The sequence below is a fragment of the Triticum urartu genome, chromosome 2 (genome assembly GCF_003073215.2).
Source record: "Triticum urartu cultivar G1812 chromosome 2, Tu2.1, whole genome shotgun sequence".
Classification (NCBI taxonomy): domain Eukaryota; kingdom Viridiplantae; phylum Streptophyta; class Magnoliopsida; order Poales; family Poaceae; genus Triticum; species Triticum urartu.
Genome location: NC_053023.1, coordinates 579,604,582 through 579,628,129, shown reverse-complemented (window position 1 = coordinate 579,628,129; position 23,548 = coordinate 579,604,582).

Genomic DNA, 23,548 nt, shown 5'->3' with positions numbered 1-23,548 from the left:
TAGTGAGCACAAAGTAACATATATCATGCAACAACGAAGTCTAACTCTCTTCATATGCATCGGCATGTCATAAAAGAACAATTCATGCACACAAAGTAAAGGCCAATGCATAGTATAAACAGTTTCTTGCAATTTTATCATGTGGAAAGCATAGAGAGGTGGAGATATAGTTCCTCTCTCATAATAATTGCAAGTAGGAGAAGCAAGCACATGCATATTATATTCATCAAAATCATCATGTGTAACGGTAAAAGGCAACCCATCAATATAATCCTTAATAAGGGCAAACTTCTCCGATATAGTGTAGTTGGGAGAATTCAAAAAGATAATAGGACTATCATGCATGGGTGCAATAGCAACAATTTCATGTTTAACATAAGGAACTATAGCAAGTTCATCTCCATAATCATAATTCATATTGGCATCTTGGCCACAAGCATAGCAAGCATCATCAAAAAGGGATATTTCAAGAGAATCAACGGGATCATAATAGTCATCATAGCAATCATCCTTCGGTAAGCACGAAGGGAAATTAAACAATGTATGAGTTGAAGAGTTACTCTCATTAGAAGGTGGTCACGGGTGATCAATCCGCTCTTCCTCCTTTTGTTCTTCACTCTCCTCCTCATCTTTTTCATCCAATGAGCTCACAGTTTCATCATTTTCTTCTTCCATAGACTCATGCAAAATATTAGTCTCTTCTTGGACAACGGAGACTTTCTTAATAAGTGCATTAATATCGTAATTGTATTCATAATTCTCATAACAATATTTAAGGATAGCTAATTTTTCAGGTCTATAAACCGAATCATCAAAGTCTTCAAACTCTTTAAACATAGATTCAATTTCATAAGCACCCATAAAAGCAACAAATTCTTCTATTTGTTCCACATCATAGTAATCGTATATTCCATTAGCATAAGAAGCTAAGGTTTTATTATCATTAAATTCACATGAAAAGGGAAGGTGTGGAGCCTTCATCCTAGAGCAACAAGTATAATCATATCTCAAGCGTAGTTGCCTAGCATACCACTTCAATATATGAATTTGATCCCATAATAGTTTCCCTTTTGTGTCAAGTGGTAATCCCTAAAGTATTCACGTTGATCCAATGTTACTCCCATTACATAATTGAATGGGGTTTTCTCAGAATTATTAAAGTAGTACATAATATCTTTCACATAACCAACATCGAGGGTTTTAGGAGGTTCCCCATCTCCATGAGCAGAAAGTACACCTAATTTTTTTTTGGTATTTCGTGTTCCATATCCATAACTAAAGATAAAGAACAACTAAGAACAACAAATAAAAATTACTTAGTGATAAAGCAAACAAGCACACATGAGTATATTCACCCCACGCTATTGCTCCCCGGCAACGGCGCTAGAAAAAGGTCTTGATAACCCACAAGTATAGGGGATCGCAACAGTTTTCGATAAGTAAGAGTGTCGAACCCAACGAGGAGCTAAAGGCAGAACAAATATTCCCTCGTGTTCTATCGACCATCAATACAACTCTACGCAGACTTGACGTTCGCTTTACCTAGAACAAGTATGAAACTAGAAGTACTTTGTAGGTGTTGTTGGATAGGTTTGCAAGATAATAAAGAGCAAGTAAATAAAAAGTAGGGGCTGTTTAGGTAAAGACACAACTAAGTTAGTTTTAGTAAAGAGCTTTTTGTTACGAGAAAGTTATTTGTCCCTAGGCAATCGATAACTAGACCGGTAATCATTATTGCAATTTTATAAGAGGGAGAGGCATAAGCTAACATACTTTCTCTACTTGGATCATATGCACTTATGATTGGAACTCTAGCAAGCATCCGCAACTACTAAAGATCATTAAGGTAAAACCCAACCATAGCATTAAAGTATCAAGTCCTCTTTATCCCATACGCAACAACCCCCTTACTCGGGTTTGTGTTTCAGTCACTCACGCAACCCACTATAAGCGAATCATGAACGTATTGCAACACCCTACAGCGGGGATCCCTCACGCTTGCGCGACATGGAGAGCACCATAGGACAGCACCAATAATAAAACATGCAACTTAAACCAATCTTGATCATCAAATAGCCCATAGGACAAAACGGATCTACTCAAACATCATAGGATAGCCATACATCATTGGGAAATAATATATAGCGTTGAGCACCATGTTTAAGTAGAGATTACGGCGGGTAAGAGAGAGGTTACACCGCTGCATAGAGGGGGGAAGAGTTGGTGATGATGGTGGTGAAGTTGTTGGTGAAGCTTGCGGTGATGATGATGGCCACCGGTGGCACTCCGGCGCCACCGGAAGCGAGGGGGAGAGAGCACCCCTCCTTCTTCTTCTTCCTTGACCTCCTCCCTAGATGGGAGAAAGGTTTCCCCTCTAGTCCATGGCCTCCATGGCATGGGAGGGGCGAGAGCCCCTCCGAGATTGGATCCGTCTCTCTGTCTCTCTCTGTTTCTGCCTTCTCAGATTCTACCCTTTCACCGTTTCTTATATTCCTAGAGATCTGTAACTCCGATTGGGCTGAAATTTTGACACGTTCTCCATCTGGATATTAGCTTTCTTGCAGCGAAAGAAGGGCACCAGCCGCCTTACGGGGTGGCCACGAGGGTCAGGAGCGCGTCCCCCTGCCTCGTGGCCCCCTCAGGCACTGTCTCGCGTGGATTTTTCTTCCCCAAAATCACATATATTCCAAAAAAAATCTTCGTCAGTTTTTATCCCGTTTGGACTCCGTTTGATATGGATTTTCTGTGAAACAAAAAACATGCAACAAACAGGAACTAGCACTGGGCACTGGATCAATATGTTAGTCCCAAAAATAGTATAAAAAGTTGCCAAAAGTATATGAAAGTTGTAGAATATTGGCATGGAACAATCAAAAATTATAGATACGACGGAGACGTATCACTTATGATGAAACTACTTCTATGCTTGATAATACTGTGCCATTAGGTGAATTTCTTGATGGACAACTTGCTAGGGTTAGAGAGAATGAAATTATTGAAACTGATAATATTGATGAATGTGATGATGAAGATTCTCCCCCTAGATATGAATTGCCTGTTGTTCCTGGGGGTTATGTTATGGATGAAGAAACGGCTAGAGACTTTTTAGGTTGCAATGATAGATATGATCTTAAGAAACTGTTTGCTAAGCCGAAAGAAAAATCTTTGAATGCTAGAATTAAATATGACCCTGCTTTTGCTACTTCACCTATCTGTATCTCTGATAAGGATTATGATTTCTCTATCGATTCCGAGTTAATTACTTTGGTTGAATATGATTCTTTTTATGGCTATGAATCTGGAACTGTTGTGGCACATCTTACTAAATTAAATGATATAGCCACCCTGTTCACTAAGGATGAGAAAAATCGCTATTACTTTATCCTTAAGTTGTTTCCGTTCTCATTAAAGGGTGATGCTAAAACATGGTTTAATTCTCTTGATCCTGGTTGTGTGCGTAGTCCCTAGGATATGATTTATTACTTCTCTGCTAAATATTTCCCCGCTCATAAGAAACAAGCTGCCTTAAGGGAATATATAATTTTGTGCAAATTGAAGAAGAGAGTCTCCCACAAGCTTGGGGGAGGCTTCTCCGATTACTTAATGCTTTGCCTGATCATCCTCTCAAGAAAATTGAAATACTTGATATCTTTTATAATGGACTAACCGATGCTTCCAGAGACCACCTGGATAGTTGTGCTGGTTGTGTTTTCAGGGAAAGAACTGTTGATCAAGCTGAATTGCTATTGAATAATATGTTGAGTAATGAAAATGATTGGACACTTCCTGAACCAACTCCTAAGCCAACTCTGAAGAAAAGGGGTATTCTATTTCTCAGTCCAAGAGATATGCAAGAGGCAAAGAAATCTATGAAAGAAAAGGGTATTAAAGCTAAAGATGTTAAGAATTTACCACCCATTGAAGAAATACATGGTCTTGATAACTCGATATAGGTAGTAAAGGTAAATTATCTCTGTAGATTTGATAAGGGTGAAATCCCATCTACTAAATTTGCTAGCCAATGCTTGAATGAGTTTGATGACTTTATGGTTAAACAAGAAAATTTCAATGCTTATGTTGGTAGACAATTGAAGCGTAATGCTTATATGATTGAACACTTGAGTGATTATATGTCTAGAGTTAAAGGTGAACTTAAACTTATTAGTAAACATGCTTCTATGGTTACCACTCAAGTAGAACAAGTACTTAAGGCTGATAATGATTTTCTCAATGAATTAGATAATAAGAAAAATGATAATGCTGTTAGAGTTATGACTAGAGGGGATAAAATGACTCAGGAACCTTTGTATCCTGAGGGCCACCCTAAGAGAATTGAGCAAGATTCTCAGAGAACTAATATTGATGCACCTAGTTCTTCTAAGAAGAAGAAAAAGAAAAATGGTAGGACTTTGCATGCATCTAGTGAACCTGTTGTTGACACACCTGAGAATCCCAATGATATTTCTATTTCTGATGCTGAAACACAATCTGGTAATGAACATGAACCTAGTGATAATATTAATGATGATGTTCATGTTGATGCTCAACCTAGTAATAACAATGATGTAGAGATTGAACCTGTTGTTGATCTTGATAACCCACAATCAAAGAATCAACATTATGATAAGAGAGACTTTGTTGCTAGGAAGCACGGTAAAGAAAGAGAACCATGGGTTCAGAAACCCATGCCTTTTCCTCCTAAACCATCCAAGAAAAAGGATGATGAGGATTTTGAGCGCTTTGCTGAAATGATTAGACCTATCTTTTTGCGTATGCGTTTGACTGACATGCTTAAAATGAATCCTTATGCTAAGTACATGAAGGATATTGTTACAAATAAAAGAAAGATACCGGAAGCTGAAATTTCCACCATGCTTGATAACTACACTTTTAAGGGTGGAATACCAAAGAAACTAGGAGATCCCGGAGTACCAACTATACCATGCTCCATTAAGAGAAACTATGTTAAAACTGCTTTATGTGATCTTGGAGCTGGTGTTAGTGTTATGCCTCTCTCTTATATCGTAGACTTGATTTGAATAAGTTGACACCCATTGAAATATATTTGCAAATGGCTGATAAATCAACTGCTATACATGTCGGTATTTGTGAGGATGTGCCGGTTGTGGTTGCAAACGTTACTATTTTAACGGACTTTGTTATTCTTGATATTCCCGAGGACGATAGTATGTCTATTATTCTTGGAAGACCCTTTTTGAACACTGCAGGGGCTGTTATGGATTGCAACAAAGGTAATGTCACTTTTCATGTTAATGGTAATGAGCATATGGTACACTTCCCGAGGAAACAACCTCAAGTCCATAGTATCAATTCTATTGGAAAAATTTCAACGATTATTATTGGAGGTTTTGAATTTCCTCTTCCTATTGTCAAGAAGAAATATGATATTCTTATTGTTGGGTATGTGCATATCCTCGTTGAGGTAACCTAGTGTTATTCGAAATTCTCCGGTTTCATGCGATTTGGAATGAGTTTGTTAACAAGACTTGATCAACCTTGTTAGTGGATTCCTTTTGATGAGCATGAGATGGATGAAGTTAGAAAGCACAACTTTCTATACTTTTTTTTACTTTCTGTTATTTAGTTTAAATAAAGAAAAAATAGTTTTTTCTGTCTATTTTCTGAATTATCCTTGCAATAAAAAATACCTCGAAAATAAAAGTTCTCAAAATGCCCTGAAAATTTAATATGATTTTTTCTAGAATATTTAAGAATTATTGGCATTGAGAACACACCAGGGGGCCTCACCATTTGCCCACGAGGGTGGAGGGCGCGCCCCTGCCTCGTGGACCCCACGTGGGCGCCCTCCACTTATTCTTGCACCCACACACTTCGACTTCCTCCAGAAAAAATCATCCACCGGCTCAAATCCGAGTTCTAGCTCATCTTGCTGCCATTTTCGATCTCCTTGCTCAAAGCTCCATTCACAAAACTGCTTTGGGGATTGTTCTTTGGTATATGACTCCTCCAATGGTCCAATTAGTTTTTGTTCTAGTGCTTTATTTATTGCAAATTTTTGCTGCTTAGGTGACCCTATTCTTGAGCTTGCATGTCAAATTTATGTGGTCAAAAGTAGTTTTAATGCATGATATAGTCTCTAGGCACTTGTAGGAGTAGTTGCTATCAATCTTGTTGAGTTTGATTCACTTTTATTTTGAGTCACTAAAAATTTCAGAAATTTTTCAGAGGAAATGATGAAGAGATTGTTGAGGGGCTCTTCGAGCCGGAGCTCGAAGGATAAGCAAAGTGAAGAGAATAAGAAGCCCAAATATAATCTCCCTCGCACTGCGGAAGTTCGTTCGTGTGAATGGCCTTGTGATGAGTTCTTGAGAGAAGCCGGGATTTATGAAGATTTTTATTATTTGGCTGAGAATGCAGGCCTAACCGACTTCCTGCATGACCTGCTCGAACAGTATCTCATACTCACTAATATTTTTATGCAAAATTTTCATTTCCATGCTAGGAGGTCGCCACCTTCTATGGATTTTTATTTGTATGATGAGTATAAGGAGATGTCACGTTATGACTTTTGTGGGGTTTGAAAGTTTCCCTTTGAGGATAGCATAGAGGAACCACATCGTAATGATGTGGAAGGGTTTATTGATATGATTGCTGTAGGGGAGACGAGAAAAGTTTCCGATGCAAGAATTACTAGCATACATTTTCCTGTTCTACGTTACTTTGCAATATTTGCTAGTAGATGCTTAATTGGTCGCGGGAACTGTGGAAACCTTAGTGCCCCTGATATTGTTATTTTGTGCCATGCTTTGTTTCATGATACCACTTTTGGTTTAGGCGCTATTGTTGCTAAGCGGTTAAATCTGAACCGTACAAAGGGTCTCATCTTTGGAGGCATCTTTGCTTCGCGCCTTGCTGCACACTTTAACATACCTATTAGGCATTATGAGAAAGAGGAAAAGTTGCTGCCTCCTATTTTTCTAGATTATAAGAGTATGATAGCACATGATTTTATTGTTAAGAATAAGAAGAAGATGCTTAACTATAGACTGATATTTGATAAAAATTACTTTGAGACTATTACCTTGCCCGCTCCCTCTTTGTTCAACATATTTTCAGGCACGTACCTTGTTTTGCCAGAGGCCGTTCATGCATACCGGAGCCTGTCGGTGGGAACGACACCTATGGAATCACTGGGATCCCTTCTACGGTCGGCGGGCGCGGTGTCATGAGGAGAGCAGGTCTAGGAGCAAGCACACAGGTCGTTTACCCAGGTTCGGGCCGCGAGGATGCGTAATACCCTAGTCCTGCTTTGGTGGATGTATTGAGTGTTCTTTGGCTTTCGAACTAGCTATGGTGGCTGTGTAGTGCAAAAGAGCCGAACCCCCCTCTAGTACGCCATGGGCCTCCTTTTATAGTCGAAAGGGGCTGCCACAGTGGCACACAGGAGGTGGAAAGGCCTACAGCTTATCGCCCGTATTACAGGACAAGACGCATTTAATGCATCGCTTAGGTGTCCCTTAGCTTTATCGGGGATGGGAACGGGCCCATCCCATCCGTCGCCGCTGCGCCTCGCTTCGACACGCGCCCAGGCTAGCATGCATGCAACACCATGTGGGTAGGCAGGCAGCTGAGGTGGCGCAGTGGTAGGGCCTTTAGGAAGATCTGCATGCCGCCACGCAGGCGCTTACTGAGTTGGCCTGGAAGCTGCATGTTGCTACGCAGGTGCCTGCCCAGCTTGTTGGGCTGGCAGCTGCATGCGAACGGCGGCGGGATCTTGGCTAGTGCGGGCCTGGCAGTGGCCCTGCTGACGCCCTCGTCAAGGGTCTTGCCGGGGGCCCGGCAAGGGTCTTGCCGTGGCGTTGCTGTCATCCCTGACAAGGGTCTTGCTGGGGGTCTTGTGGATTTCCTCGGCTAGGATCCTGCCGAGGGTCGCTGTCTTCTAGTCCTCATCTGAACTCATATATTTGTGAGCTTGACGAAGATTTGCATGCCATCACACGGGCGCCTCCCGAGCCCTGGTTCCAACGCGGCTGGTTAGGTTGGAGCCGGTGGGCTCAAGGGTGATTCACTCTGCTAGCATCGGGCAAGTTGCCCCCGGCAAGGCTCTTGCCGTGGCTGCGGGGGGACACCCCGGCAAGGATCTTGCTGAGGGAGCCCACCTCGCCCTCTTGCCCTCCCGTGCTTCCGGTCTTGGCGTTGCCTTGGTCGTCTTGTGCTTTGGCTTCTCTCCGGCTTCCCTCCTCTGCCCTGTTAAGTGTGGCCGCGGCGCGTGGCTCTGACTGCCCGTGCACAAGTAAAGGGGTCAAAAGGAGAGCCCCTACTTTTGTACACCGATAGGAGCCCCCGGGCCTGGGCCACACATAAGCGCGACAAGTTGTTAGGCTAGGTCCAGAACAGTGCGCGGGCAGGTGGGGCGGATTTTACCGCAGTAGCTTCTCGTCCGCTGTGCTTCCCCCACGACCTGCGTTGAACGCGCGTGGAGGGTCGTGCTTGACATGGGGGTCATGCGTGGGATGGTTTCTGCACGCATGCATCACATCGTGGTGAGCAGTCCGGACAGCAGCCCCCGGCGTAAGTTCGCCACTCGCCCCTTGTCGACGTGCGCCAAGGGCATGGTTCTTGGAGCTGACCTTGCCGCGACCGTAGGAGGAGGACAACAGCAGGAGGAGCCGCTGAGGGCCACTCCCAACCCGCCGCCTCCATCAACCACGCCGCCCCGAGGGGTGTCCCCGGCAAGGGCGCCAAGCACCAAGCCCATGCACACGGAGGAGGAGGAGGCAAACTTGGGCACCGGTGGCCACACCTCGGCGCCTGATGTTGGCAGGGAGGGGGCCTCGTCTTCCCAGCCCGGCATGGGTAAGCCATTCGCCTTCCATCCCGTTTCTTCCGTTCTTCTTGAATCCTGGTCTTGGCTTCACCCCCCTTCCGATACCCAGATCCTCTCCCGGCGGGCCGGGGGGACCTGGACACCGTCATCGAGGATGTCGCCAAGAACGCCGCGGCGGAGGCCGAGAAGACCGCCACCGAAGAGGCCGCCATGGGTGCTGCCGAGGACGCCGCCAAGGGGCCTGCCGGGGAGCCTGGCAAGGCTACTGCCGAGGGGCCGGTAAGGGACCTGTCAGGGAGGCCGGCGAGCCCGTTGCCGAGGAGGAGGGGGCTGATGACCAGCCTTCCTCCTCTACTGCCTCTGGCTCCGACAGATACCTGAGGGTGAGAGACGACCTCTTCGTCCGCCTCCCAGGGTCGTCGAGCTCCAGGGCGCCCATCGAGGGAGAGGTTTTCGACAAAGAGGTGCTTGCCGCCGCCGGGCTCGAGGTTGTTGACGAGCCGAGCACCGGTGGCGATGGTTATCAGGAGGAGTGGCTTTTCCAGGCCATGGGTGCCAACTTCCGGAAGCTCCAAGCGCTCCACCGTGCCCGCCTAGACAAGGCCAAGTCTAGGGCGGCAACGGTGGACAAGGCGGAGGCAGACCTCAAGGTGCGCATCGCTGAGACGCAGACTTGGTTCCGCCAAGCTTGTGAGGAGCTGAAGGTCACCCAGGGTGAGCTGGCCAAGCGCGAGGTAGAGCTCACCATGAAGCACGCCGACATTGAGAAGGCCTAGGAGACGACGGAGAGCTTTGGCCACTGCAGCCGAGGCCGCTCGGGCCCAGCACCAAGCCGCGCTGAACTCCCAGGAGGAGGACCTTGCCGCGCGTGAGGAGAAGCTTGCCGCAACGCTCCGTGGCAAGGATGAGGAGGTGGAGAAGCTCATTGCGGAGCGGACCCAGGGGCTGGAGCAGAGGCATAGGGAGGCACTCAATGCCTAGGCCCAGGTTCACGCCGACAGGATGAAGGAGCTGGAGGTGGAGCGGGACGGGCTAAAAAACCAGGTCCTGGCGCTGTCCAAGGAGAAGGACACGCTCAACAGCGCCCTGACGGAGGCGCAGGGCGCGGTCCTCAGCAGGGCTGGGGAGCTCTCCGAGGCCAACAACTCCATCAAAGACCTCAGGCTGAAGCTGGAGGGTCTCGAGGGGATGTTGTCGGAGGGCAATGCCCGGGAGGAGACCCTGACCAAGAACCTAGAGACCGAGAAGCAGCTGCAGAAGGACGACGCCCTCGCCCACAAGGAGAACGTGGAGGGCGAGACCCACTGGCTCAATTGCCTCGCCGCCGTTGCCGACAAGGACACCACACAGCTGGCTGCCATGGGGATACCGGATGTGAGGTACGCCCTGGAGCCGAACTTGAGCGTCAACTGCAGCCTGACCCTATTCTTTGAGAGGGTTGTCGGTGGCTTGGAGCGGCTTCGTGCCAACCGGGCAGCCTCGCTGGCCAATGAGGCCCGGAGGCTTTGCCAGGGTGCCATGACCAAGGTTCTCACCAAGATGGCGTACTGGAACCCCAACCTCGACTTCGACGCCGTGCTGGACAGCTTGTGGGCGGGTGTGGACCTCACGGCGCTCAAGGAGCGTATCAAGCCCATCATCAACCGCATCAGTGAAATCGAGAGGGTGGAGGGCCAGCGCTGAGATTAGGCACCCTGTCTCCCACTGTCGCTGCAGGTTCATGACCAAGACAATTTTTTATCCTTAGTTAGAGCCGCAGCAACAATTGGTGTAATATAACTCTGCAGCACTTTTGGTACAATGCATGCCATCTTCATGTTTGATCTTCCCCTTTGTATGTTTAACCTACGTTAAACGGGCAGGCTTGCCGACGCGTAAACCTAGAGCGGCACCTTGAGGACGGATCCTCAATGGTCTACCGGGTGTGCTTGCTGCCGAGCGAGCCACCTTATCGTTCTCAACGCGACTGCTCGAACTATCGAGCTTGACTTGAGTCAGAATCGAGAGTGTTTCCAATTGCGGAAGGCTACCCTGCCACTCTTGACGCGGCCGCTTGAGCTGTTGAGCGGACTCAAAACAGAACAAGGGCGTTGCCAATTGCGGAAGGGCCCCTTTGAGTGCAGACTTTCATACATAGGGCAGGACCTCCGAGGACAATAACCTCATATATAAAAAGGAAATTGCTTAAGGGTTCGTATGACTTAGCTTTCCTGTCGCCGCACCGGCGTCCTTCGCGCTTGCAGGCGGCGTCATTCCCTTGGCTGTCTTCTTCTCCGGAAGACATGGCCACGAGGAACTACTAAGCCAGCCGCTAGACCAGAGTCTCACAACTGCGCCCCCTACCTGGCGCGCCAAAGATGTCGGTGGGAACGACACCTATGGAATCACTGGGATCCCTTCTATGGTCGGCGGGCACGGGGTCGTGAGGAGAGCAGGTCTAGGAGCAAGCACACATGTCGTTTACCCAGGTTCGGGCCGCGAGGACGCGTAAAACCCTAGTCATGCTTTGGTGGATGTATTGAGTGTTCTTTGGCTTTAGAACTAGCTATGGTGGCTGTGTAGTTCAAAAGAGCCGAATCCCCCTCCAGTACACCATGGGCCTCCTTTTATAGTCGAAAGGGGCTGCCACAGTGGCACACAGGAGGTGGAAAGGCCTACAGTACTATGAGCTTATCACCCATATTATAGGACAAGATGCATTTAATGCATCGCTTAGGTTTCCCTTAGCTTTATCGGGGATGGGAACGTGGCCCATCCCATCCGTCGCCGCTGCGCCTCGCTTCAACACGTGCCCAGGCTAGCGATGCATGCAACGCCATGTGGGCAGGCAGGCAGCTGAGGTGGCGCGGTGGTAGGGCCTTTAGGAAGATCTGCATGCCGCCATGCAGGCGCTTGCTGAGTTGGCCTGGAAGCTGCATGTTGCTACGCAGGTGCCTGCCCAGCTTGTTGGGCTGGCAGCTGCATGCGAACGGCGGCGGGATCTTGGCTAGTGCGGGCCTGGCAGTGGCCCTGCTGACGCCCTCGTCAAGGGTCTTGCCGGGGGCCCGGCAAGGGTCTTGCCGTGGCGTTGCTGTCATCCCTGACAAGGGTCTTGCTGGGGGTCTTGTGGATTTCCTCGGCTAGGATCCTGTTGAGGGTCGCCGTCTTCTAGTCCTCATCTGAACTCATATATTTATGAGCTTGACGAATATTTGCATGCCACCACAGAGGTGCCTCCCGAGCCCTGGTTCCAAAGCGGCTGGTTAGGTTGGAGCCGGTGGGCTCAAGGGTGATTCACTCCGCTGGCATCGGGCAAGTTGCCCCCGGCAAGGCTCTTGCCGGGGCTGCGGGGGGCCGCCCCAGCAAGGATCTTGCCGAGGGAGCCCACCTCTCCCTCTTGGCCTCCTGTGCTTCCGGTCTTGGTGTTGCCTTGGTCATCTTGTGCTTTGGCTTATCTCTGGCTTCCCTCCTCTGCCCTGTTAAGTGTGGCCACGGCGTGTGGCTCTGACTGCCCCTGCACAAGTAAAGGGGTCAAAATGAGGGCCCCTACTTTTGTACATCGACAGAGCCTGACATCAGCTCCAGAGCTTGAGCCGGAGCCACCACTTGATCCTCACCGTCAGTCTGTTTATCAGTGGGATCCGGAGGAGATCTCTAACCAGTGGAACCCCGAGGATCCTCCTCAGTACACTGGAGAGGACCATTTTGATCCATGGGCATAGACCAACTTAGGCCAAAAGCCTAAGCTTGGGGGAGTACGTATTTCTCACCGACATTACATTCATGTTCACACACTCATACCAGTTGTCGGTGCTCATACTTTTTCTTGTATCATGCATGCTAGTTTATTTTCTGTTTTAAGCTGGAAGATAGCTGGCTAGCTCATAGAAGCAAAAGCACCAGCGACCCTGGCACCTCTGAAGCCAGAGATGGCAACGGTAGGCTGATACGTCTCCGTCGTATCTACTTTTCCAAACACTTTTGCCCTTGTTTTGGACTCTAACTTGTATGATTTGAATGGAACTAACCCGGACTGACGCTGATTTCAGCAGAATTGCCATGATGTTGTTTTATGTGCAGAAAACAAAAGTTCTCGGAATGACCTGAAACTCCACGGAATATCTTACAATAAATAATAAAAAATCCTCGCCAAAGATGAAGACCAGGGGCCCACACCCTTGCCACGAGGGTGGGGGGCGCCCCCCTACCTCGTGGGCCCCCTGGAGACCTCCCGACTCCAACTCCAACTCTATATAACTGCTTTCGGGGAGAAAAAAATAGGAGAGAAGAAATCATTGCGTTTTACGATACGGAGCCGCCGCCAAGCCCTAAAACCTCTCGGGAGGGCTGATCTGGAGTCCGTTCGGGGCTCTGGAGAGGGGGATTCGTTGCCGTCATCATCATCAACCATCCTCCATCACTAATTTCATGATGCTCACCACCGTGCGTGAGTAATTCCATCATAGGCTTGCTATACGGTGATGGGTTGGATGAGATTTACCATGTAATCGAGTTAGTTTTGTTAGGGTTTGATCCCTAGTATCCACTATGTTCTGAGATTGATGTTGCTATGACTTTGCTATGCTTAATGCTTGTCACTAGGGCCCGAGTGCCATGATTTCAGATCTGAACCTATTATGTTTTCATCAATATATGAGAGTTCTTAATACTATCTTGCAAGTCTATAGTCACCTATTATGTGTTATGATCCGTTAACCCCGAAGTGACAATAATCGGGATACTTACCGGTGATGACCGTAGTTTGAGGAGTTCATGTATTCACTATGTGCTAATGCTTTGTTCCGGTTCTCTATTAAAAGGAGGCCTTAATATCCCTTAGTTTCCATTAGGACCCCGCTGCCACGGGAGGGTAGGACAAAAGATGTCATGCAAGTTCTTTTCCATAAGCACGTATGACTATATTCGGAATACATGCCTACATTACATTGACAAATTGGAGCTAGTTCTGTGTCACCCTATGTTATGACTGTTACATGATGAACCACATCCGGCATAATTATCCATCATTGATCCGATGCCTACGAGCTTTCCATATACTGGTTTACGCTTATTTACTTTCTCGTTGCTATTGTTACAATCACCACAAAATACCAAAAACATTACTTTGCTTTCATTACTCTTTTGTTACCGTTACCATCACTATCATATTACTTTGCTACTAAACACTTTGCTGCAGATACTAAGTTTCCAGGTGTGGTTGAATTGACAACTCAGCTGCTAATACTTGAGAATATTCTTTGGCTCCCCTTGTGTCGAATCAATAAATTTGGGTTGAATACTCTACCCTCGAAAGCTGTTGCGATCCCCTATACTTGTGGGTTATCAAGACTAATTTCTGGCGCCGTTGCCGGGGAGCATAGCTCTATTCTTTGAGTCACTTGGGATTTATATCTGCTGGACACTATGAAGAATTTGTATCACCTGGGATTTATATCTGCGGGATTTATATCAACTACGAGGGGAGGTAAGGAATTGCCATCTAGCTCTGCACTTGATTCACCTTCTGTTATGAGTAAGCTTGCGACACCTAAACCTGCTTCTGCTACTCATTCTGATATGTCGCATGTTATTGATGATGCTACTTCTGCTATACATGATACTTATGATGAAACTACTTCTATGCTTGATACTACTGTGCCACTTGGTGATTTTCTCGAGGAACGACTTGCTAGGGCTAGAGAGATTGAAAATATTGAATCTGATTATGAAGATGAAAGTGATGATGAAGAATCACTTGTTATTCTTGAGGGTTATTTATTTGATGAAGAAGCTTCTTTAGCTATTTTAGCTTGCAAAGATAGATATGAACTCAAAAGGTTATTAGCTAAATGGAATAAGCAATCTCTAAATGCTAGGATGAGACCTGACCCTGCTTTTGCTACTTGACCTATCTATGTTACTGATAAGGATTATGAATTCTCTATTAATCCTGATATAATTACTTTGGTTGAATCTGATCCTTTTCATGGCTATGAATCTGAAACTGTTGTGGCACATCTTACTAAATTAAATGATATAGCTACCCTGTTCACTAATGATGAGAGATCCCGCTACTTTTATATCCTCAAAATTTCCGTTCTCATTAAAGGGTGATGCTAAAATATGGTTTAATTCTCTTGATCCTGGTTGTGTGCGTAGTCCCCAGGATATGATTTACTACTTCTCTGCTAAATATTTCCTTGCTCATAAGAAACAAGCTTCTTTAAAGGAAATATACAACTTTGTGCAAATTAAAGAAGAGAGTCTCCCACAAGCTTGGGGGAGGCTTCTCAAGTTACTTAATGCTTTGCCTGATCATCCTCTCAAGAAAAATGAAATACTTGATATCTTTTATAATGGACTAACCGATGCTTCCAGAGATTACCTGGATAGTTGTGCTGGTTCTCTTTTCAGGGAAAGAACACCAGATGAAGCTGAAATCTTATTGAATAATATGTTGACAAATGAAAATAATTGGGCACCTCCTGAGCCAGCTCCGGAGCTAGCTCCTGCTCCAATTAATGATCCTATTCCTAAACCAACTCCGAAGAAGAGAGGTGTTCTATTTCTCAGCCCCGAAGATATGCAAGAGGCAAAGAAATCTATGAAAGAAAAAGGTATTAAAGCTGAAGATGTTAAGAATTTACCTCCTATTGAAGAAATACATGGTCTTAATTTACTGCCTATTGAAGAAACATATGATCTTAATCCTTTATTTATTGAAGAACCTCCAGACCCCGATACCCCGACACAGGTAGTAAAGGTAAATTCTCTCTATAGATATGATAAAGGTGAAATCCTCCTGCTAAAATTGCTAGTCAATGCTTGGATGAGTTTGATAATTTTATGTTTAAGCAAGAAGACTTCAATGCTTATTTTGGTAGACAATTAAAACAAGATGCTGATATGATTAAATACTTGGGTGACTATATGGCTAATATTAGAGGTGAACTTAAACTTGTTAGCAAACATGCTTCTATGGTTACCACTCAAGTAGAACAAGCACTTAAAGCTCAAAAAGAATTGCTCAATGACATGAATAGTAAGAAAAATGATTATGCTGTTAAAGTGGCTACTAGAACTAATAGAATGACTCAGGAACCTTTGTATCCTAAAGGCCACCCTAAGAGAATTGAGCAAGATTCTTAGAGAAATAATATTGATGCACCTAGTTCTTCTAAAAGGAAGAAAAAGAAAAATGATAGAACTGTGCAAACTTCTAGTAAACCTATCGCTGAACCACCTGATAATCCAAATGATATCTCTATGTCTCATGCTGAAATACAATCTGGCAATGAACATGAACCTAACAAAAATATTAATGATGATGTTCATAATAATGCTCAACCTAGTAATGATAATGATGTAGAAATTGAACCTGCTGTTGATCTTGATAACCCACAATCAAAGAATCAACGTTATGATAAGAAAGACTTTGTTGCTAGGAAACATGGTAAAGAAAGAGAGCCTTGGGTTCAGAAACCCGTGCCTTTTCCTCCCAAACCATCCAAGAAAAAGGATGATGAGGATTTTGAGCGCTTTGCTGAAATGATTAGACCTATATTTTTGCGTATGTGATTGACTGATATGCTCAAAATGAATCCTTATGCTAAGTACATGAAAGATATTGTTACAAATAAAAGAAAGATACCAGAAGCTGAAATTTCCACCATGCTTGCTAATTATACTTTTAAGGGTGGAATACCAAAGAAACTTGGAGATCCAAGAGTACCTACTATACCATGCTCCATTAAAAGAAACTATGTTAAAACTGCTTTATGTGATCTTGGAGCCGGTGTTAGTGTTATGCCTCTCTCTTTATATCATAGACTTGACTTGAATAAATTGACACCTACTAAAATATCTTTGCAAATGGCTGATAAATCAACTGCTATACCTGTCGGTATTTGTGAGGATGTGCCTGTTGTGGTTGCAAACGTTACTATTTTAACGGACTTTGTTATTCTTGATATTCCCGAGGACGATAATATGTCTATTATTCTTGGAATACCTTTTCTTAATACTGCAGGGGCTGTTATTGATTGCAACAAAGGCAATGTCACTTTTCATGTTAATGGTAATGAGCATACAGTACACTTTCCGAGGAAACAACCTCAAGTTCATAGTATCAATTCTATCGGAAAAATTCCATCGATTATATTTGGAGGTTTTGAATTTCCTCTTCCTACTGTCAAGAAGAAATATGATATACTTATTATTGGGGATGTGCATATACCCGTTGAGGTAACCTAGTGTTATTCGAAATTTCTCCAGTTTCATGTTAATCGGAATGAGTTTGTTAACAAGACTTGATCAACCTTGTTAGTGGATTCCTTTTGACGAGCATGAGATGGATGAAACTAGAAGCACAACCTTTTGTACCCTCTCTATACTTTATGTTATTTATATTAAATAAAGTAAAAATAAATAATTTTCTGTCTATTATCTGATTATCCGTGCAATATAAAAATACCTCGAAAATAAAAGTTCTCCAAATGCCCTGAAAATTAAATATGATTTTTTATATAATATTTGAGGATTTATGGAACAAAGGACACACCAGGGGGGCCAAAACCACCTTGCCACGAGGGTGGAGGGCGCGCCCACCCCCCTAGGGCATGCTCCCCTGCCTCGTGGGCCCACGGTGGCCCTCCTCCACTTATTCCTGCGCCCATCCTCTTCTTCTTCCTCCCACAAACACGAAAAAACAACTCAAGCACGAGTTCCAGCCCTCTTTGCTGCCATTTTCGATCTCCTTGCTCAAAGCACCTCTCACAAAACTGCTTGGGGAGATTGTTCCTTGGTATGTGACTCCTCCATTGGTCCAATTAGTTTTTGTTCTAGTGTTTTATTCATTGCAAATTTTTGCTACTTAGGTGACCCTGTTCTTGAGCTTGCATGTCAAATTTATATGGTCAAAAGTAGTTTTGATGCATGATATAGGCCCTAGGAACTTGTAGGAGTAGTTGCTATCAATATTATTGATTTTGGTTTACTTTTATTTTGAAGTTACTAAAAATTTCAGAATTTTTCAGAAAATGATGAGGAGATTATTGAGGGGCTCATCGAGCCAAAGCTCGAAGGAAAAGGCACCGAAGCCTAAGTATAATTTGTCGCGCACCGCAGAGGTTCGGGCGTGTGAATAGCCTTCCGAGGATTTCTCTAGAGCAGCCGGGATTTATGAAGATTTTCATGAGTTGGCTCATAATGCAGGCCTCACCGCTTTCCTCCACGACCAATGCAATCAGTATCTCTTACTCACAAATACCTTTGTGCAAAACTTTCATTTTCATTCTAGGAACTCACCACCTACGGTGGAGTTTCATTTATATGATGAGCATAAGGAGATGTCACTTTATGATTTTTGTCGGATTTGTTTAGTCCCTTTTGAGGGCAAGACAGAAGAACCACATCGTGATGATGTGGAGGGATTTATTAATACTATCACTGTAGGGGAAACTAGGAAGGTTTCCGATGCACGAATCACTAGCATACATTTTCCTGTCTTACGTTACTTTGCATTATTTGCTAGTCGTTGCTTAATTGGTCGCGGAAACTATGGAAACCTTAGTATCCCTGATATTATTATTTTGCTCCAAGGTTTATACAGTGATAACACTTTTATTATGGGCAACATTATTTCTAGACGGTTAAGTATGAACCGTACTAAGGGGCCCATCTTTGGAGGCATCTATGCTACACGCCTAGCTGCACATTTTAACATACCTATTAGGCATGCCGAGAAGGAAGAAAAAGTGCTGCCTCGTGTTTATTTAGATTATAAAAGTATGGTAGCACATGATTTTATTGTTAAGAATAGGGCAGGAGAGCTTAAATATCAATTGTACTTTAATAAACATCATCCCAAGACTATTACCTTGCCTGCTCCTTCTTTGTTTGATTTGACTGTAGGCACGTACCTTGTTCCGTTGACGGCTATCCACGCCTACCGGAACCCTGCACCAGCCGAGGAGCCAGAACCAGAACCACAATTTGATCCTTCACGACAGTCTAACTATCAGTGGGATCCGGAGATGATTGCCAGCCAGTGGCAATCGGAGCCTTCTTCTTCTTCATCACAGTACGACCCCAACAACTATTATTATGGATATCAGCCAGGCCAGCCGTGGCCATAGACCAGCTTAGGCCAAAAGCCTAAGCTTGGGGGAGTACGTATTTCTCACCGACATTACATTTATGTTCACACACACTCATTGCTAGATGTTGGTGCTCATACTTTTTCATTGTATCATCCATGCTAGTTTATTTTCTTTTATGCTTTCTTCTTGTGTGTTTAAAAACCTTAAGAAAAAACCAAAAAATTAGTTGTAGCTTTTAATTAATTTACTTTCCATGCTTTTAGTAGTAATTAAAAAGAAAACCCAAAAATATTTCTTGTTCTTCTTTTGCTTGTTGGGAGCTTTTCCCGTGTAAATAGTTTTATTTCTTTTCTTTTCTTTGGGGGTCAGTAGGAGAAAACCATGATTAAATTGTTGAAGTGGCTCTTATATGCTTTATTGTTGATTTAACCAAGAGCCCATATTGCTTTGTCTTCTCCTGTTTATTGAATGCTCGCAGATTCCTGCTTAGTCCAATGCACGTGCACTCTTATTATTATTCACATCATTCGGTCATGCAAGTGAAACGCAATTATGATGATATATGATGGACTGACTGAGATGAGAAAAGCTGGTATGAACTTGACCTCTTTTGTTTTTGTAAATATGATGAATTCATCATTCTTGATTCAACTTGTTATGAATAAACATGTTTGCAATGACAATTAGATATCATAGTTTCTTGTTCCATGCTTTATTAGCTATGAGTTATAATGGTTTACCTTGCGTGCCAACATGCTATTAAAATGGTTATGATGTGATATGATAGGGTGGTATCCTCCTCTGAATGATTTAAGTGACTTGACTTGGCACATGTTCACGCATGTAGTTGAAACAAATCAACATAGCCTTCACGATATTTATGTTCATGGTGGATTATATCCTACTCATGCTTGCATCCAGTGTTTGTTAATTTTAATGCATGTACATGGCTGTTGTCGCTCTCTAGTTGGTCACTTCCCAGTCTTTTGCTAGCCTTCACCTGTACTAAGCGGGAATACTGCTTGTGCATCCAATCCCTTAAACCCCAAAGTTATTCCACATGAGTCCACTATACCTTCCTATATGCGGTATCTACCTGCCGTTCCAAGTAAATTTGTATGTGCCAAACTCTAAACCTTCAAATAATCATCCTGTTTTATATGCTCGAATAGCTCATGTATCAACTAAGGCTGTCTGTATCTTCCATGTTAGGCGGGTTATTCTCAAGAGGAGTGGACTCCGCTCCTCACTCACGAGATAAATGGCTGGTCACCAGGATGCCCAGTCCCATGCTTTATGCAAACTAAATCAAAATAATTGCAAACAAAACTCCCCCTGGGACCTGACGTATGTTGGAGGCACTCGTTGTTTCGAGCAAGCCATGGATTGATGTTTGTTGGTGGAGGGGGAGTATAAACTTTACCATTCTGTTTGGGAACTGCCTATAATGTGTGTAGCATGGAACATATCGCCATCTCTTGGTTGTTATGTTGACAATGAAAGTATACCACTCAAAATATTATTCAGCTCTATTTCAAAACCAAGCTCTGGCACCTCTGCAAATCCCTGCTTCCCTCTGCGAAGGGCCTATCTATTTACTTTTATGTCGAGTCATCACCCTCTTATTAAAAAGCACCAGTTGGAGAGCACCGCTGTCATTTGCATTCATTATTTTAGTTTACATTGGGTGTGACTATGATTGGATCTCTTTTACCATGAATTACAATGTCTAGTCAGTCCATGATCTTTAAAGGTGCTCTGCATTTATGTTTTGCGGTCTCAGAAAGGGCTAGAGAGATACCATCTTGTTATATCGTATTATGATTGTTTTGAGAAAGTGTTGTCATCCGAGATTTATTATTATGGCTTGCTAGTTGATTATGCTATTGATATGGGTAATCATGAGACCTGAGAATTATTGCAAATATGGTTAGTTAAAATCTTTGCTGAAAACTTGAATGCTAGCTTGACATATTTATAACAACAAGAGCAAACAGAGTTTGTAAAAGTTTTTCTTTTTTTTTCTTTCAGTTTGTCAACTGAATTACTCGAGGACAAGCAAGGGTTTAAGCTTGGGGGAGTTGATACGTCTCCGTCGTATCTACTTTTCCAAACACTTTTGCCCTTGTTTTGGACTCTAACTTGTATGATTTCAATGGAACTAACCCGGACTGATGCTGTTTTCAGCAGAATTGCCATGATGTTGTTTTATGTGCAGAAAACAAAAGTTCTCGGAATGACCTGAAACTCCATGGAATATCTTACAATAAATAATAAAAATCCTCGCCAAGGATGAAGACCAGGGGGCCCACACCCTTGCCACGAGGGTGGGGGGCGCGCCCCCTAGGGCGCGCCCCCTACCTCGTGGGCCCCCTGGAGACCTCCTGACTCCAACTCCAACTCTATATAACTGCTTTCGCGGAGAAAAAAAATAAGAGAGAAGAAATCATCGCGTTTTACGATACGGAGCCGCCGCCAAGCCCTAAAACCTCTCGGGAGGGCTGATCTGGAGTCCGTTCGGGGCTCTGGAGAGGGGGATTCGTCGCCGTCGTCATCATCAACCATTCTCCATCACCAATTTCATGATGCTCACCGCTGTGCGTGAGTAATTTCATCGTAGGCTTGCTGGACAGTGATGGGTTGGATGAGATTTACCATGTAATCGAGTTAGTTTTGTTAGGGTTTGATCCCTAGTATCCACTATGTTCTGAGATTGATGTTGCTATGACTTTGCTATGCTTAATGCTTGTCACTAGGGCCCGAGTGCCATGATTTCAGATCTGAACCTATTATGTTTTCATCAATATACGAGAGTTCTTGATCCTATCTTGCAAGTCTATAGTCACCTATTATGTGTTATGATCCATTAACCCCGAAGTGACAATAATCGGGATACTTACTGGTGATGACCGTAGTTTGAGGAGTTCATGTATTCACTATGTGCTAATGCTTTGTTCCGGTTCTCTATTAAAAGGAGGCCTTAATATCCCTTAGTTTCCATTAGGACCCCGCTGCCACGGGAGGGTAGGACAAAAGATGTCATGCAAGTTCTTTTCCATAAGCACGTATGACTATATTCGGAATACATGCCTACATTACATTGACGAATTGGAGCTAGTTCTGTGTCACCCTATGTTATGACTATTACATGATGAACCGCATCCGGCATAATTATCCATCATTGATCCGATGCCTACGAGCTTTCTATATACTGGTTTACGCTTATTTACTTTCCCGTTGCTATTGTTACAATCACCACAAAATACCAAAAACATTATTTTGCTTTCGTTACTCTTTTGTTACCGTTAGCATCACTATCATATTACTTTGCTACTAAACACTTTGCTGCAGATACTAAGTTTCCAGGTGTGGTTGAATTGACAACTCAGCTGCTAATACTTGAGAATATTCTTTGGCTCCCCTTGTGTCGAATCAATAAATTTGGGTTGAATACTCTACCCTCGAAAGCTGTTGCGATCCCCTATACTTGTGGGTTATCATAGGCCACGACGCAACAAACACAAGCGTCGAAGCAACAACGAAGATAGCGAAGACAGGACGGTCAATGCCGGATTCAGTGGCTCTAAACCCGGTCAGCGGAAGAAGCCACTCAAGGGAAACAAAGATGGTCCATCCAGTTTGGACAGAATACTCGATCGGCCTTGCCAAATCCATGGCACCCCGGACAAGCCTGCCAATCATTCCAATAGGAATTGTTGGGTCTTTAAACAGGCCGGTAAGCTAAACACCAAACATAAGGGGAAAGGGCCGCCTAGAGAGGATGACGATGAGCCTCTCCCAACAAACACAGGGGGCAAAAGAAATTCCCCCCCGAGGTAAAAACAGTGAATATGATCTACGTCCCCAAGCGGGAGCGCAAGTGCGCACTAAGGGACGTTTACGCCATAGAGCCAGTCACCCCAAAATTCAACCCATGGTCGGCCTGTGCGATCACTTTTGACCGCAGAGACCATCCGGCCAGTGTCAATCATGGAGGTTCGGCAACATTGGTCCTTGATCCAATCATCGACGGATTCCATCTCACGCGAGTCCTCATGGACGGCGACAACAGTCTTAACCTGCTTTATTAGGACACTGCCCATAAAATGGGTATTGATCCCTCAAGGACCAAGCCCACCAAAACCACCTTTAAGGGAGTAATACCCGGCATAGAGGCCTACTGCACAGGGTCAATAACGCTGGAGATAGTCTTCGGTTCACCGAATAACTTCCCGAAGTGAAGATTTGATCTTTGACATCGTCCCCTTCCGCAGTGGTTATCATGCACTGCTCGGACGAACCATTTTCGCCCGTTTCAATGCAGTCCTGCACTATGCCTATCTAAAGCTTAAGATGCCCGGACCATGCGGCATTATAACAGTCAATGGAAATATGGAGCGCTCCCTCCTTACTGAGGAGCATACCACTGCCCTCGCAGCTGAGGTACAGGGTGGCCTTATTGTTGGGGAACGCAGTATTTCAAAATTTTTGCCTACGATCATGCAAGATCTATCTAGGAGATGTACAACAACGAGAGGGGAGACTGTGCCTATGTACCCTCATAGACCAAAAGCGGAAGTGTTTAGTAACGCGGTTGATGTAGTCGAACGTCTTCACGATCCAACCGATCCAGTACCGAACGCACGGCACCTCCGCGATC